The sequence below is a fragment of the Fundulus heteroclitus genome, chromosome 14 (genome assembly GCF_011125445.2).
Source record: "Fundulus heteroclitus isolate FHET01 chromosome 14, MU-UCD_Fhet_4.1, whole genome shotgun sequence".
NCBI lineage: Eukaryota > Metazoa > Chordata > Actinopteri > Cyprinodontiformes > Fundulidae > Fundulus > Fundulus heteroclitus.
Window position 1 is genome coordinate 20,807,946 of NC_046374.1, and position 19,134 is coordinate 20,827,079.

Consider the following 19,134-nt stretch of genomic DNA (forward strand, 5'->3'; position numbering starts at 1 on the left):
TGGGGTTAAGGGTCTTGCTCAGGGACCAAGAGTGGCAGTCTGTGGGACTGTCTCCGGGACACAAGTACAACGCTCTAACCACTAGGCCACCACTCCCCACCCGTTAAGAGTTGAGGTTTATAAGCCATAGACCTTTACCTAGGCGTCCAGGATTTCAGGAAAACTGCAGCTTAATCCTCTGACAGGTTGTAGTATTTGCTTGTGATCACATTTCAGCTTGATAGGGAAAAACACTGATATGGCAGTGGTGGGATTCGAACCCACGCCCCCGAAGAGACTGGAGCCTTAATCCAGCGCCTTAGACCGCTCGGCCACACTACCACATATGAGGTCAGCAACCACTAGCTGTATTGGACTTAATTAGTAACCAGTTCAATGTGAAATGTGGCATATTGTATGTAATGTAATGTTTTTACTCCTCACTGTTATAAATAATACATCACAACTAGGTACCGCATTTTTTGGGTCTGTGTTTCAATAAACACACAATTTTCCTCCGAGCCGAACTAGGTACTTCTGTCTCTAACCTACTGTTATTATAATTACAACTATTATTCAAATTGCAGCATTATACATGCTACACTTATTTCCATTTTAACTTATTATATTTCTTATTAAAATTGGAATTCAAGCCCTTGGTAGTAGAAGTATCTATGGCCAATAGTGATTTAAAATCAGTACTGTAACTACATAAATCTGACACTTCAAACACTGTGACTGTCCACACACATAGTGCATCTCAAACTGAAAAGCAAAACCATACATAACTTTCTAATCATGTTATCTAATGGCTTAGATAACATGCAAATTCAACCGAAAGAGGTCTACACCTTAGTAACGGGCGGTTTTTTGTTTAAGGTTGGTTTAAGGTAAAAACCAACCTTAAACAGAGGAGGGGGCCTTAGGTTCCAACTCTCAAAAACTTACAACACAGCTATAGGGTTAATTCTGGCCAATCATCACCTAAATTCTCATCCTCATATGAGTGATCAAAACATTGCTCCTTTAAGACAAGCCAATAACGACCCTGACGACTCCTCGTTACAGAGAAGTGGACCAGTTTTGGTTCAATCTGCTGGCTTAATAGCTTTAACAACCGCCCATTACTCAGGGGTGGACCTGTTTCGATTGAATTTGCATGTTATCTAATCCATTGTAAGGCCTTTGTTAGGCAGCAGTATAAAGCTTGTTACTCCACATTACTCCAGACTTTTTGAATTGAGAAAGCTTCCTGGAGAGGAAGCAAAATATCTTCAACTACGGAAAACAAGTCCAGTTGCTTTGTTTTTGTTTTTTGTTTTTTTTACTTTTTTTGGAAAGTCTCTGAGTACTTCTGTAGATTACAGGACTCTGTCTTGTGTTGGTAGTCTGAGGTGTGCAGAGTGAAAAGGAATGCTGAACGTACGGTCCCCTGTGGTGCTCCTGTGCTCCTAACCACCTGTTTAGACACTTAGCCATTCAGTCTCAAATACCATGGCCTGTTTTTGTGGTAGGCTTTGATCAAGGCAGTTGTTGAGGTCTTTACCTGACTCTTTTGGAGTTTCTAAAAAAGCAAATCAGGGTGATTTAGCAAAATGCACTGGAGAAATTTTGACCATGATCTCCACACTGCTGCCTGCTTTGTCTAGATTACAGTGGGTTTGTTAAAGAAGGTGTATGGTGGTGTCTTAAACTCCAGCTCTGCAAGGATAGACAAACAGCCAGGGGTGTTAATGTGCACTTTTTGGCATATTTAGGTTGGCCAATAGGAATCTCAGTTGGACCTTCATGATGTGGAATGGCAAGGAAACAGGTCCACTGCCATTGAGTTCTAAGGAGCTGTCTTTGGTGCTGGAACAAGGCAGGACATCTTCCAGAACACGGACACTTTCTCTTTGGTCGGGCTAAGGTTGAGGAGGTGCTGTAGAATTCCTTGGAGCTGGTCTGCACATTTCCTGCCGCATTGTTTTGGTTCAGTGCCTCCAACTGCTTTTTCACCTGACCTTCAGAGAAACACAGGTGAGAAGCCAGCTCCTGATCTGGTGGAAGACAAAGATGTAGAAGCAGATTACTCCGTGTCTGAGATCGAAGATAAAGTATTTCAGGTGTGACAGGAAAGCTTTGGGTCAAACAAGGGTTAGACATATGTTTAGCTGTTAGCAAGAGAGGAAGACAATGAGCTTGTTAGGGAATATGTTCAATTAATTTGTTCTTTCCAGGTGAGTTCTCATCTTATGGAGAGTTCTTCATATTTATGGAGAATTGATATTATGCAAATATTTTACATAAACCCAGAGGATTTTACAGTCCCAAGGGGACAGATTGCTGTACTCAGACTGACCAAACATATAGTATTATATGCATTGTTGAGTACAACATCCTGCAATTTCTAAAAGCCAATCAAAATGTCTTCACTGACAAAGGAGGCTATACCAAACTAGTGTGTGTAGCTTACAAGTAGAGATGCTTACAGGAAAAAAAACAGATGCAACCAAATGGAGAAAATTGAGTCTTGTGCTGTTGCATGTGACAGACTGGATTTCAGTACGGTAAGGGGGAATGTCGTCATACATAGTCCTTACATCATTCTCCCTCGACGACATCCTAATTGCAAATAAAACATGTCTGCTCAGAACAGAGAGGAAAGTGGAGCATGAGCTGTCACCTTCTGTGAAAGCCAACATGCTTTGCGCACCACGGTCGACATGAGAAATGATAGCAGGCAAGACAACAGTGGCACGATACACGTCACAGCCAAGGAGTAGTGCCTGCATCCTTTGACACTGTTCAGCCTAAAGTTGTCATATATATATATATATATATATATACATATATATATATATACTTTGATACATGCACACGATGTAGGATAGAGAACTACAGTGGCTGCATTTGATGAAAGTGCAAATAGTCTGTTTCAATAAAAAATAAAGTTGGAAAAGTATCATGAAATACTCACTAGATGAATAAAACTGCTGAAAGATGGCACAAATATCCCTTCAAGGCATAACAATTAAAACTGCGTTGTAATTGGGTCAGTAGGATCTGAGTGGTGACCAATTAGGCCATTGGTGGGTCATCAAGGGCCAGAATAAAAAAGCCACGCTACAAAACATTCACACATTTTTAACTACTCACATCCTTTTACTACATAAACCAAAACAGTTTTTTAATTTGCATTTTCATATCATCTCTCTTGTTCACAAACTTATTATTTGAAAATAAAGACAACTGAAGGCACACAATGTCCCCAGGAACATGTTCAGCATTACCCCCTTTTCTCGACTTTAAGCCAAGCCATGTCAATCTGAGTAATAGTTCCCAAACAGGTATTAGAATAATTGTGTGATTAATTATAAACCAGCCTTACTGTGACCTTAATTGTGACTCAGTCTGGCAAAAATGGTTTCAAAATGGATGGGCCGATTTCTGTGAAGATATTTCTTTATTCATAATTTCTTTCTTGGTGTTGCGGGGGAAGGGAAGGGTTACAGCATATGTTGTGTGTTGTGCCAACAAACAAAAGTAACTGGTTATAAAGTGATGGAATTTTGTGGTTTAACTGGCCTCCCCCTAGTGGCAGCAATCGCACACGAGCTAGAAGTTGGCCCTGCAGCCGGCGAGTTGCCAATTTGAATCTCCGCTCCGATCGACACTTTGCCTGATGTCAATGGTCAGAGGGCCCGGTGGTGCCAATTGTATTGCAGCCTCACTTCTGTCCGTCTGCCCCAGGGTAACTATGGCTACAATACAGCTTACCACCGCCAGCAAGTGAATGTGTATGTGAGTTAGTGAATGTATTTCAAAGCTCTTTGGCGTCGTCAGACTTGATAAAGTGTTGTACAAGCATGAGCTATTTACCATTTAGTGGACTGGTTAAAGTAAATGCAATAAAGACAGATGAACTGCAGACATGTTTAAGGCGTCAGAGCTGGATAAAAAAGTTGTAGGCAGTCGGAGCTTAATATTTTTCTATATAAGCAATTTTTCAAAATAAAATACTCCACAAAATTTAAAATGAGGACCTTGAAAGATCAGTCAAGTCGCAGGACAGGCAGAAGCCACATGCGGCTCAAGAGCCATCCTGCTTTATTTGTAGTTTTAAGAATTGAACTTTGATTTTTATACAAAAAGTGACACACAAAGTATTTACTATATCTAAACACATTTCCATATTCAGGAAAGACACAAAAAGAGTATACCAATTTAAATAACCCAAAAGAATACACTTCAAATATTGCAATTTAGTAGCCCTCATTGCTTTGTAGCTATTGTGCAATAAATCATGGCTAGGTTCGGTGCTTTTCCCCTCGAGGGACAAGATAAACAGTGAGAAAAGTAAAAAAGGGAAGCAATAAAATAAAATGCTGCTGTAATTTTTAAACACACAAAAATAACCTATTCACACTCTCTGTTAATACCTAGTGAGAAATGCAAGCTGCATCTCATTTTCATTTTTTGTGATTTATGTATGAAATATGACAGGTAAGTTACTGCATATCTTACCTGGGGGGGGGGGGGGGGGGGGTAGCAAAAGTTGACAGTTGATTTTCTATTACAACTTAGCAGATAGTTGTAAGTAGCAGTAATATTTATGTTTCTTCAGTCATTATGTTAGACAAGAAAAAAAATCAATCAGGAGTCAATAAAAATCATATAAAGTGGTCTACTAATAAACATACTCTTAGTGTGGAAGAATTGTGCTTTTTCATTACTACTAAAGGTAAATAAGATTCAATAAGATTTTACATTAATTACAAATAGTTATTCAAAAAGCAAATTTTATTTTAAGTAACAAATATGTGGTGCCATGAGAGGGACTAGATTTAGTTCTAAAAAGACACCAAAAACACATGAAAACTCATGATCTAAAAACAGTATTTTTTAAATGGGATAATGTATTGTCAAACAACTTTGCATATATTTTATCAAAGAACTTTATATCAATTTCCTTTATAAATTTAAAAAACAAAATGTGTGATTCTGCCATACAGTATCTCTTGTGTTTACTACCCAGTGTTTCATGTTCAATTCCCCTCATTTTGTCATTTCTCCCTAGCCTTTTCTTTTATTCATCTGCAAACAAACTAGTTCATACCTACAGTATTATGTTACACTCTAGTGTCTTCCGTGAGTAAAAACAAACAGCAGTTCATTCATGTCTTCATTAATTATAAGGGAAACGCTATCCATACCCCCCCAAACCCTATGTGAGAAAGTAATTGGCTAATAAACCTCACTTAGCAGCAAACACCACCATAAAGTGTTTGCTGTAACAAACATTTTATGATGTTTTACACTGTGAAGGCATTTGATCTACTCTGAATTGTGGTGGCTTTTTCAACCATGAATAGCCTGGAGCCCATTTAAACTACCCCTGTATAGCTTTCCAGGAGGGATGTCCACCAGTATTTGAATTTTAACTTAGAAAGCTGTCCTTAAAAAAAAAAAAGTGTTTTTCTGATGAATTGTGAATTCTGAAGTCAAATATTTTGTGTTGCTACTTTAAGGAAGTGGGAATTTAATAAAATAAATATACATAAATAACCCTTAACTTGTTCTTGATCACATTTGTCATTAAGAGCTGCCTTTACCACTAAAACAGAGAGTTTATCCCAAATACTGAGCAGAACCAAAGATTCAGAAGTGGGCCGAGCCTGCGAAAATCACACTGACTACAGACGGCAGCGCTTTGATGAGCAGAGCTGCCTGTATTTATGATTAAAAAACTGTCCGCTCCTCTTAGCCAATAAGCTCTTATCTCCACTGCATGCATATAAGTTTGATAGAGCCTCAAGCCATGGTGGAAGATAACACAAAATAATTAACTAACATTCAGCTTCCTGGAGACAAAAATGTTCCCAATGGAAGAAGAACATAGTACATTGCATGGAAAATATTGTGAGAGAAGTAGCAGTTTAACTTACATTTTATTTTTACTGTAAATGTTTAATTTGCCCTCCTTGTTAAATTGTGATTTAACTGTGATTTAACATAGGTCAATTCAATTAATTTTATACTTGCCTAGCGCCAAGTCACAACAAATGTCATCTAAAGGCACTTCAATTCAAATTAAAATTCAATCAAATCATACAAATTGGTCGAAACGTTTCCTGTCTAAGGAAACCCAGCAGATTGCATCAAGTCTTGGCAAGCAGCATTCACTCCTCCTGAAAGAGTGTAGAGCCACAGTGGACAGTCATCTGCATTGCTCATAGCTTTGCAGCAATCCCTCATACTGAGCATGCATGAAGCGACAGTGGAGAGGAAAACTCCCTTTTAACAGGAAGGAAAACCTCCAGCAGAACCAGGCTCAGTATGAACGGCCATCTGCCTTGACCGAGAAGACAGAGCAGCGACACATAAAACACAGAGGCACACACTGATCCAGGAATCCTTTCTGTCATATGGTAATGGTAAATGATCGACCTTCTCTGGAGGATGTCACAGCTAACAGAACGCCAGACCAGGTGTACCTACTATGAAGAGAAAAAAGACACAGAGAACAAAAAGTTGAAATAACAAACAACAATGCCAATTGGAGAACAGTAGGAGAACTGAGCAGAGTGGGAAAAATAGAGCCGGATGTCCTCCAGCAGCCTAAAGCCTATAGCAGCATAACTATAGAGGTAGCTCAGGGTAAGGTAAGCCACTCTAATTATAAGCTTTGTCAAAAAAGAAAGTTTTTAGATTAGTCTTAAAAGTAGACAGGGTGTCTGCCTCACGGACCAAAACTGGGAGTTGGTTCCACAGGAGAGGAGCCTGATTGCTAAAAGATCTGCCTCCCATTCTACTTTTAGAGACTCTAGGAACCACCAGCAGACCTGCAGTCTGAGAGCGAAGTGCTCTGTTAAGATCATACGGGGTAATCAGATCTCTGATACAGTTAGGCCCAGAAATATTTGGACAGTGACACAAGTTTTGTTATTTTAGCTGTTTATGAAAACATATCCAGGATACAATTATCTAATCAATATGGGCCTAAAGTATAGACTCTCAGCTGTAATTTGAGAGTATTCACATCCATATTGGATCAAGGGTCTAGGAATTACAGCTCTTTAATACGTAGCCGCTTCTTTTTCAATGGACCAAAAGTAACTGGACAATTGACTCAGAAGACTGCAACATAAATAGCAAGGCTGCATGGACTCTTCCCTCGTTAACCTGTCATCAATTAAGCAGTTAAAAGGTCTGGAGGTGACTCCAGGTGTGGCGTCTGCATTCGGAAGCTGTTGCTGTGAACACACGACATGCGGTGAAAGGAGCTCTCAATGGCAGTTAAACAGACCATACTGAGGCTGAAAAAAGAAGAGAGATGGCAGAAATGTTAGGAGTGGCCAAAGCAACACTTTGATACATTCTGAGAAAAAAAAAGAGTGCACAGAAGTCCATGGAAGACAACAGTGGTGGATGATTGCAGAATAATTTCCATGGTGGAAGAAAAACCTTCACAACATCCACTCAAGTGAAGAACACTCTCCAGGAAGTAGGTGTATCAGTATCTAAGTCTACCATAAAAAGAAGACGTCATGGGAGTAAATAAAAAGGATTCACCACAAGGTGCAAACCATTAATCAGCCTCAAAAACAGAAAGGCCAGAATTGACTTTGCCAAAAAACACCTGAAGAAGCCAGTCCAGTTCTGGAACAGCATTCTTTAGACAGATGAGACTAACCCTAACCTATATCAGAATGATGGGAAGAAGAAAGTTTGGAGAACAATTGGAATAGCTCAGGATCCAAAGCAAACCACATCTTCTGTAAAACATGGTGGAGGCAGTGTGATGGCATGGGCATGCATGGCTTCCAGTGGCACTGGATCACTTGTGTTTATTGATGGTGTGAAAAAAGACAGAAGCAGCCAGATGAATTCTGAAGTGTATAGGGATATACTTTCTGTTCAGATTCAGCTAAATGCAGTGAAGTTGATTGGATGGCGCTTAACAGTACAGATGGACAATGATCCAAAACATACTGCAAAAGCAACCCAAGAGTTTTTTTAAAGCAAAGAAATGTAATATTCTGCAATGGCCGAGTCAATCACCATATCTCAACCCAATCGAGTGTGCATTTTATTTGCTGAAGATGAAATTTAAGGCAGAAAGACCCACAAACAAGCACCAACTGAAGACAGCTGCAGTAAAGGTATGGCAAAGCATCACTGAGGAAGAAACCCAGCGTTTGGTGATGTCTATGGGTCCCAGACTTCAGGCAATCGTTGCCTGCAAAAGATTCTGAACAAAATATTGAAAAGTAACATTTTACTTAGGGTTATGTTTATTTGTCCAATTACTTTTGAGCCTTGTATAAAAATAGCTACAATTCCTACATGTTTATTCATATATTTTTGTTCAACCCCTTAAAGCCTGCACTTCAAATATATTGTAGTTGTTTCATTTCAAATCCAACATGGCGGCATGCAGAGCCCAAATCATGAAGATTGTGTCACTGTCCAAATATTTATGGGCCTAACTGTATATGATGGAGCTTGATTATTAAGGGCTTTATATGTGAGAAGGAGAATTTTAAATTATATTCTTGATTTAACAGGATGCCAATGAAGGGAATGTGAAATTGGAGAAAAATTATCTCTATTGTTAATTTTCATCAGAACTCTTGCTGCAGCATTTTGGATCAGCTGAAGGCCTTGAACTGTGTTTTGTGGACTTCCTGATAGTAAAGAATTACATTAGTCCAGCCTTGAAGTAACAAATGCATGGACTAGTTTTTCGGCATCCACCCCTGGACATAATATTGAAGATGGCTACATAGTGAAAAAATATACATCCAAAGAAATCTATGTGAAAACACATCTGCCCCACACACCTGTAACCATACTGACCTGTAGGATGGAGAATTACATACATACATACATCAAAACCGTTGTCAAATGATAAGGTAAAAAATACCTTTTAACATTTTGACTTAGAGCTCAAGGCTTTTACCTTTGTAATTTTCATAATCAGGAAAGACCAAGGCAGCAAAATTAAACGTCTTGTTAAACCATCCACTGATTAGCTAGTGTTTTCAACCGTTAGTGCCATTACTAAATGAATGATGTTAGTATTTAAGAATGCTGATAATAACATTATTACAATCTAACAAAAGACTCTTCCAAGCAGCGGCAGCAATGATTGAGTAAATGCTGCTCTCATATGGATGAAACAACAAAGGCTGATTTCAGGCGAGATTTCTTGAGCGGCGTGTGACCATAATTGGATTAGAGGGCTGGTTGCCTCAGACAGAATAGGAGAGATGCAGTAAGGAGCTTTTGCCATTTATTCTCCTTTGTGTGGTTGGAGGTGATTATGACTAATCAATGCAGGCAAGTTTAAGGGAGCTGCCAATGGAAATGAAGCGCCTTGCACAAGCATTTGCCGTTCTCTTTTTGCCAAGGCCAAACTTGTTATAGCACAAAGTGACTTTGCGTCACTCTTTAGAAATCAGACGTCATCTATTCAAGATTTTTAAAAGTAAGAACTCAATCTGTAAAATGTGTTGTTGCAGAAATTAAATCTACGTTTTGGTTTTGTTTATAATGTGAATGCACATATACATTTAGTTCCTAGGCAAAACCATGCCATGAAACCCTTGAAACCATGGTACTTCATACCAAGTCCATGTCAGCATCTGATGAGGCTCCACATTTCTGTCTCAGTTACATGAAAATAGCCACTTCATCAGCTTTCATCTAGCCCCACTTGAGTAAATGAGGATAGGGTGAAGCTAGAGTGAGGGTTGGGGACTGGATCCTTGCTCTGGGTGAGGAATAAAAGAACAAGTGCAGTTCTCAAACCAATGTATTTCACAAACCCAGTAAATGCCCCCTTCAGTTGCAAAATAAATACAGAAATAAAGAAACAGAACTGCAACAGATTGAAACTTTGGGGTGTATTTTCTGATTACAGTGCTGTAACAACCCTCTTTGGTGTGGATGCTGGTGCGGGAAAAGCGTTGAAGTCAGCTGTTTTTAGTATCAGTGACGTTTTGAAGAAATTAAGTCAAATTAAGCAAAAAAAGGCATAAGAAGACATCTAAAAGGGAACTGTGTTTTCTACAAGAGCGGTGCAAGAAAGCAAGACACTCAATAGTGCAGTAAGCTTAGCCAACTTACAGTAAAGTTGCTCGTACAAGATGCCAAAGACAGTCCTGGGTTTAATTCTTGCCGGGCTCCCCCATGGTGCTGCAGGGAAAAAACAGGTGTAGAAAATAGATGGGATCAATGGATGTTACAACTGTACATTTTATTATTGCAAAAGTAATGTATTACGTTTACACAGTTCCATTAATTTAGGTAAATATGGTAGTATTTCAGAAGTTTATATAGAAGTCCTATAAATCTTACATTTCTTGTTACATATCAGTATGCATTTGTTTTGATGACTGTGGTTTTCTGTAGTTTTCTACAGTCTGCTGAAGTCCCAGGTGCTCGTTTTATATCTCTGTCTGATGCGACAGTGTGACTCATTACTCAAATCCAATTTGCCTGCAAGCCTTTATGTTGCCCTTCCTTGCTCATGTGTCTTCCTGGCAAGCACAACCCTTGGCACGGGCAACATACTTTTCCCCTCATTCTAGCACTGTCGGGCTGGAGAGAGCGGCAGTGAGCGTGCTAAGATGCCACTTTAACCGAGGGCAAGAGGAAATGAAGCCATTCATCTCCCAACAGGTCATGAAAAGAGATGGTAAAGGGGGAAACACTGCTACGCTTTCTGTTTTTATTTCCGTAGATTAGGAAGGCTTTGTGGATACCTCTCCCTGTTTGCCAGTCCATATCCCTGTGGCACAGACTTTGGTCTTTACTGTCTGCCTCAACTGTGCCCAGCTGTGAGCAGATGGGTGGCGTAGTGCAGGCCAATATGTCAGGCCTGATGGTGCATTTCAAGAAACATTACGGTTCTGCCCTGTGGTATGGTGTGTTCTGATTAACTAAATGTAGTAAGTAGCCCAAAAACAGCGGCCAGCTTAGTTCGCCTTGTACAGTTACCAATATTAGCAACATTTCTTTATTTTTCAACGGGTCTAGGTGATGACAATGATAATGAATTATGCTTTCCTTTTTACAAGTTAAGCAGTTAATATCTTGCCTGCAGTAGATGCAGTAGCTTCATAGGGTATGAACCAGGATTAGTTGTTTCTGGATGCTGAAGCAAATGGTTATCCCTGGAGGGACCAAGACCAAAACACAATTCTACCAATTTTAGACCACAGAAATCTCAAAACCGTCCATGGTTTCCCTGAACACTAGTCTCTGAACCTTTAAAGTACCACCATGTTTGCACTTTGCTGTTATTAACCAACGATTACTTACACAGGAAAATGCAGGCTGAAGGTGGTGCCCCAGCCTCCAATGATGTTCCTGTGTAAATCATTTACTGAAAATGGAAGATACAAACATTTCCGACCAGAAAATCTGCCTCCTTTAAACATAAGGCAGTGTAGAGAGAAATACAACAACAAAGCTACCTAAACTTGGACTGCCTATAGCCTCCAGGACCAGCTTACCTGGATTTAAACTGAAGGAAACACCAAGAGAGTTATCTACTGCAGGTAAGATATTAGCTACTTGTAACCTTTTTAACAGAACCAAATTTCATAAATCCTGAAGTGTCTCTTTAAGAAGTTTACCAAGAGTTTTGCTGCAACTAACAATGAGTTTTTCCTTTGTGAAAATAATTTCACTAAAGCAGAGTGTCTCAAAACATTTAATATCAAGCAGCTATAGTTGAGCTTCCACATTTGTTAGCATGTGTCGAGTTAGTGCAGAATTTTCAACAGACCCCTAATGTTTCCATTTCAACACGCTCCATGATGCCATCTTTCCATGCGGTCAAGTGTTGAAGCAGCCAGGGCTTCACAGCTTGTCCTCTACCCCCCCCCCCCCAAAAAAAAAAAAACAAGATGAACTCCACTGATAAATGATTAGCTTGATGAGGAATCATGATCTAGATCAAGAGCAGGCTAATGCCAGCAATCTGTGTTGTCCATCTGTCTCATTACCCAACCAAGCATTTCGCTCGCACCACACCTTGAGAAGAAAAAGAGCAGCCAGCTGCAGCTGTGAATTAATTTCTGCTCAATTTGGGTTGTTTCACCCCAGTGGGCTAAATCTTCCGACACAACACATGAACTGTGTGGTTTCCTGCCATAACTTAAAAAACAACAACAACCCTGAAGCTTATATTCTTGTCGAGGATAAACCTTTAGATAGAGCGGAGGATAGAGTCCAGGAGGTGGAAGGGACATTATATATCAGAGAACATTTTAACTATACCAGAGATAAAGATAAACTGTTTAAAGCCAAAGGGTGATTATAAAACTAAATGGATCGTCTCAGAGTGTTAACACAGTGAATAGCAAGACTGCCTTGTGAAATAACAGTCTGGTTCCAAAGGTTTTATGTTAGATCATAGGCTGAAGTGAAAAAAAAAGGGGATTAAAGCATTTGCATGACTGCTAAAAAGTGGAGACGTTTTCTTTTTTGCAAGGCACATTTGCAAAACCGCTGTACTTTCATCACAGTGGTTCCTATAACCAAAAACACTATAAACGTAATCTGTCTTCTACCATCGACATCAGCAGTAGAAATCCCCAAACTTTTGCATGCAAGAGTATTGAAGGGTCCCATCTTGACGTGGCCTATTACTGAGACGACATAAATCAGGGAGAGCCAAGTTGCGTCTTTGTTTTTTAAAGAAAAAGAACAGAAAAACATGCCCCAACGCCTGAGAATAGTGTTCAATCATCATCATCACAAACATCTCACCTCTTCCACCGGAGATTTCAGAGAAGTACCTGGAATGTGACGGCACACAGAGATAATATAAAGAATAATGGTGAATGATATAGTGGAGTGGTTTACGAAATGAAGTCCCGCTCCCTCGAGATCCGGCGCGCCGTGTACCATCCATCTGAATTATCTGCAGCCCAGTAAAGGCATCTTGTGTGGCATCGAATGTTCATGTGAAAGCGTTTTAAAGACCTCAGCGCAGTGCGTGAGCCGACACGGGTGAGCGGGGCACAGCGGGCCATTTTTCAACTGGTACATGACAAGGAGGTTTTAACTTATCTCACGCAGGTTTTGTCCGGGAAGAATTTGTGGGAAATAAATGGTGAGGATTTTTTTTCCCCCCCTTCTGAACATGGTAGCTCATGCATTCGCTATGCAGAGAGAGCAGAAGCTGAAAGTACAGGTTGGTTTTTATCCCTGGTTTAAAAGCGACTGCATCAAGGCTTCGTCTTCAGTACCAACACCATTCAGATCGGAACAAGGGTATGGAGTGCTTTGGGGAACAGTATTCGTACTCCATGAACCTTTTTCCTATGTTGACCTTTTACAACCACAATGTATCTTACTGGGTTCTTACGTGATGGACCAACACAAAATTGTGCATAATTGTGACACGGAAGGAAAGTAAAACGGGATTTTCAAAATGTTTCGCAAATAAAACTCTATGAAACCCCGTTTTCCGCGTTACTCCCATATGAACTTCAGTGCAATAAACTTAAACTGGAGTCACCCAAACAAATTCCATAAATTTGTAATTTAATCCCAGTATAAGTCTAGATTTTCAGTGGTATCAAAGGTTTGCTGGAGAATATTGGTGGACGAAAAGCCTTATAAGCAGTAAGGAATACAAAAAAATAGGATAAAGTGATGCAGAAGGTTAAAGCGGGGTTGGTAGGTTGCATAACTACAAACCTATGACTCGGCTGCCTACTTAAACGGACAGGACAAGCCCCCATGCAAAATATTATACTGTGTTGCAGAAAACTAACACTGCCTATAACCCTGACCACCACAAGCACACACACACACACACACACACACACACACACACACACACACGCACACACACACACACACACACACACACACACACACACACCAAGAAACATGGAGTTGGCAGCATCATCCTATGAAAGTACTTTTTTCTCAACAGATACGGAAGATTTGAAACCAAAAGAACGTAAAAAACCCTCTAGCAGGACCACCCTTACCATCCACTCCACCACATTATGTGTAAGAATATATATATATATATATATATATATATATATATATATATATATATATATATATATATATATATATATATATATAATTTTCAATTTCTTTGAGCAACAATACAAGCAAGATTTACATTGAGATGTTAAGACATTTTAGTAGCGCTCAAAAGGAGTAGATAGAAGTTCAAGAACTTATAAGAACCTACCCGCAATTACAATATTCATGTCACATTTAACATATAAGGTCTTTTGATAGAAGGAGACATTACAAATCAAAGCACAGTTACACGGATACAATGTCTTCTTTTGAAAGCAATTGTACAGAATACATTTTCAATAAGTACTACTAGAAGACATCTAGTAGTACTTATTGAAAATGTTACAAATTTGCAGAGAGCAATGGGCAAAACGTACGGTCTAGATCTGCAAAGTCATTTCTTTCATCCCACTTACACAGTCATCAGATACATTGTGTGTGTCTATCACACACACAATTCAAATAAGGTCCGTTGATGTTTTATGTTGTAACCTGACAAAATGTGAAAAGTTGCCAGGGTATGACTTCTTTGCAGGGCACTGTGATGTCAGTGACACCGCAAGAAAGTTTGACTTTGAAACCAAAGAACTGATCTAAATTATAAAGGAAAGCAGAGCTAAACGGTGTCAGTACAACTCTGGCTTTTATGTGGCTCTGCATCACTTCACAGCCTTGAGGTACAACATGCAGACTATGTTAAATGCAAATTTAACAATGAAGATGTCATACGGGTCACATCACTTGTCCCTCAAGTAGCTGCCGTCTCTGAATGCTCAGTTCAGGAAGTCAGTCTGCAAGCCCGTATTCTGGCGGTGAGCTGAGCTGAACTTCTGCCTGTGGCACCTTCACCAGCTTCCTCAACTTTGGCAGGTGACGTCTGGCTAATCTCTCAGTTTGCACCTTGGTTTGGCTGAAGCCTGTCATTGGGTCTCTAAACTGGTAAAGCCATGATGGTTTAAGCAGAGGTTAAAAGGGAAAGGTAGGTCTGATCAAGCAATTCGTTTTTTCACGTTTGTTTTAGGAACACTCTACACAATAGGAATTTTGGACGGTAAAGCTTCTGCCTTTTCATTTGCAAGTTTGATGTCCTTTAGCTGTGGAGTCCCAGGTCCAGACACTTGTTTACTGGAAGATGTGCAGACTGCCTCAATTTATCATAAAGAGTCAAGAAGAGGTTAGGTCTCTACTGCATTGAACTGTTACAAAATCATGTAATATGCACTGTGAGGGTCCAAAGTTTTAATTATCAGGATGAAGGTCGCTATATTTTGGCTTTTAATGATTTATTTGAATTGTTTATTTCACAGGGTGGAATCCATAAGCAACAACAAACTTCAAGCATTTGTCAAAAAATATATGGGACAAGCACAAGTTTGAGCTTGCAGTGATTTTATTTAATTCTTACTGGGTTAAATTATACATCCTTAATTAAATTAATACATACCTTTACCTAAATATTTCAATTCCCTTCAATTTGTTTCTGATGTGCCCTTTTACCAATAATCTGTAAGGTTTGGTCCACACAAAGCCGGATATCTGGGAAAATAAATTGTATATGTTTTGGCATTTCATACACACAAAAACTCAGTTTACCATTTTTACATCACTAAAAATAATTATTTCTGAAAACTCAGACAAAATTTGGAGATTACCATTATTATAATTATTATTATGCAGTAAAGTTGCATAGAATAATAAAGACGTTATGTAAAAATGAATATATAACATGCCAAAAATAAATATGAAATTACCTGTAACTGAAGCTTTGTGTCTATGTTTTCAGTCGTTCATTTTTAAATAATACATTTTTAGTCAAACTTTTTTAATGCGTTTTGACTTTAACCACTTTGCATGCTCAAAGGTGCACTGATTAGGTCTTTAGCCCCTCTGTGGCCCAGTGGAACTTGAATGCTGCTAAAAGTGGAGACCTGACAGGCTGATGGAGGGACCATGGCTGCAAAAATGAAGACATATTATCTTTAGGGAAAGATTCTGAACCCAAAACCCAGAAGCCATACATTATCCTGATAAGTCCCGTCGACCTAAGCCAGAGGGCCCATTGTCAAGCCACACCACCTAATGACGGGAGACTGATAAGCAGTCATACCATGTCACTTGCGATGTAAAACAAAAATAGATACTATTAATCATGCAAAATTTCCATTAATGACAAAAGGCGATGATGGGAAAGACTTCATGTGGGTATTAGAGCATAATGAAGAATAATCAGTCGCTGAATCATTAGGATTCAAGTAAAAGAACAGGAGATCTGCCACAGATAAATAATGGAGTGGTGGACATTAAGACTCCAAATAATTAACAGGTGAAAATATGATAGATTCTTAGGTCATTCATTCATGCATTTAAATTTTAATACTGAATTTAAAAAAAAATATAGTCAACATCAAAGCATGGACCTATTTGTATAGCAAGTATATAGCTGAATTAAGTGACTTTTTAAAATAATCGATTTTTTTGGTCAGTGGAAACGGGATCTGCATACAAGGTCTGGGCTCAAATTTAATAAAATTAGACAATACTTAATAACAAAACTTCAGACATTCATGAAGCTCAGAGATCGCACACGAGTCCTTGTAGAAAGGATTTAAATACAGTCCATAATCTGTGGCACAATCAGTTTTATTCACCAAGTTTGTGGCTACAATCAAGGTATTTGAGATTCCAACAATCACATCATGTAAAGAACAAGCACACAAGTAACGGTAAGCAGAACAGCAAACTATATTGTATAGGAGGAAAAAACTGAAACGGCCCCGAAGTCAACGAATGTCAAGCATCCTATAATCCTTTGCCAATTCCAACTTTGAGATATTGAGAAGCTTTTCATTTGAATCTGATGAATCTGAATAGACATGAAAATGTCAGATGCTTTTAGTATCAGGACTTTTTTTTGTCACTAATGCTCTCTAACAAACCTTTGAGGCCTTCACAGAACAGCTAGATTTATACTAGGAGACAATTTCAAACAGGTGGTCTTCATTTACTTATTAGGCACTGGGTTGCACTGGATTTTACTCTGGGGTGTCAGAGTAAAGGGGGCTAAATTCAGATGGATGCTATACTTCTCGCATTTTTATTTGTAAAAAAGCCATTAAAAACAACTAATTTTCCTTTAACTGTATGACACTTTGTCCTGCTCTTTGATGTAAAATCTGGCTAAATATGTAAATAAAATAAATTTGTATTTTTTCTTTTTTTTTTTTTTTTTTTTTACAAAAGGTTTTAGTTCATGGTGTGAACAATTGTGAAAAAGTATGGACACCTTTGCATTGCACCGTACATTTTACCCTGCCCCACAAACTCAAGTGATTCATTTGCTCGGCCTCACGTGGAATCACACAGCATAAAACTCCTCTCGCTTTACCATCATCAGACTGGTGAGAATACAACGATTATTGTAGGGTTATAATAACCATTTCATAAACATTAAATATTCTTTAATGTGATTCACATGGGACATTTGCATAATAACTCGTGCCCATTTTGCCTGCAGGCAGATAAAACCATGTGGCAGACGGTGCGTGCGTACAGTCCTTGGTTTTTCTCCTTTCCCTTCATTTTTCTGCTCTCGCACCTTGTTAACTTGACTTTTGTTCACTCGACTGATCCCTCTTTTATTCCTCAGCTGCAGTTCATATGTTGCTGCTCGACCTCATTTAATTCACTCTTTCTTCTGTCTCTGTCCTCGTCCCTGTCCCTTTTCTCTTTGTGCTTCCCCTATCTCGTTCCCGCAGAGGATGCATGGACACGGTATTCTCGCAAAGCATCTGACTTGCACGCCTCCAACTGGCCAATGTGTTTGCTCCAACAGAGTCTTTGCACAAGCTATGCACTGCTTGCTTGAGTTGTCAAATACACAATTTGGGGGCCATTGAAAGGTTCGAGCTTCACCGCGGTATGAATGAACTAATCTCTGTGAATTATTTCGGCTAACAGAACACACATTAGGAGAAGACAACCATTTAGACGTCCAGCGTTAACAGAACAAAGTCTTTCCAGTGCATTGAATTGTCCGTTTCGATACTCGATTACAGTTGTTGGCGAGCTGTCCACATTAGCGCAGTGAACGGCAAGCAGAAAATTAAGAAAGACGTCCGATTCGTAATTTTAAAACTGACCTACTGAAGTTGTCTTTGGAAATGAAGTTTTGGAGATGTTTAAAATAAAGTACAATATACTTTGCCCAGGCTTTTTTAGGCTGGTATAAAAAATTCTTTACATAGGATAATTTAAGATCAATGTGATGTCGCCCTGTGAACATGAGAGAAAAATCTTGATGACAGTTTTGTTTTTTTTAATTAGGGTGAACATGACTATGTGGATAGAGCAGTTGTCCTGCACTTAATTCCAGCTTTATAGTAGCCTATATATCGGCCAATGAATATGTGGATGATTGTGAGCACATTTGTGGATCACTGTGACTAGAAAAGCATCCATTGTTACAAGTACCGCCACACTACCCAACATCAAATCAAAACAGGCATGGGGTCTCATTAATAAAACAGTGTTTAGGATCTATACTAAAAGTTCCTTATGGTTTAGTCAGAGACATTAATGCTAAGTCACTTTGCAGGGCTCCTGCTGTACTCATCCTGTTCCTCCTTGCACAAAGGAGCAGATACGGGTCCTGCTGACGGGCCAAGTATCTCTGAAGGTGTTGTCAGGCTCTCCTACAGTAATTGTCTATCTCCCGGAAGCTCCTCCATGCTCTTCAGACTGTGCTTGGACCTTCAGGCAATGACATATTTGGGTTTTAGCATGCCTGTGCAAGCTCTGTAGGGTCCAGGTATCGCCTCATGCCACCAGTTCTGACACTGACCTCGGTCACATCACAAACTACTGAAAAACTGTCAAAAAATTAGCAGTCTGTGGCCTCGACCTGCAAAACTATTTTTTATTTTATTTTTTATTCTTTTTTTTTTTTGGGGGGGGGGGGTCATCTTGTTGCCACTTTACTGCACCTGTAGTTAATTTCTTTAACACCAAGCCCTTTTAATTTTTTTGGGGTTTTTTTTTTGTAAGGTGCTTTGAGACATGTGTTGTTAACTAGTGCTATAAATATAAGATGAACACAATAGAAGCACACAC

At 39.2% G+C, this 19,134-nt stretch overlaps 1 non-coding gene across 1 annotated transcript; it reads right to left on the reverse strand.

Annotated features, from left to right (window-relative positions):
- Window positions 1-239: 239 nt before the first annotated feature.
- On the reverse strand, window positions 240-321 carry trnal-aag. The gene has a single exon. It is a non-coding gene; the product is annotated as a tRNA-Leu (tRNA).
- Window positions 322-19,134: the final 18,813 nt, after the last annotated feature.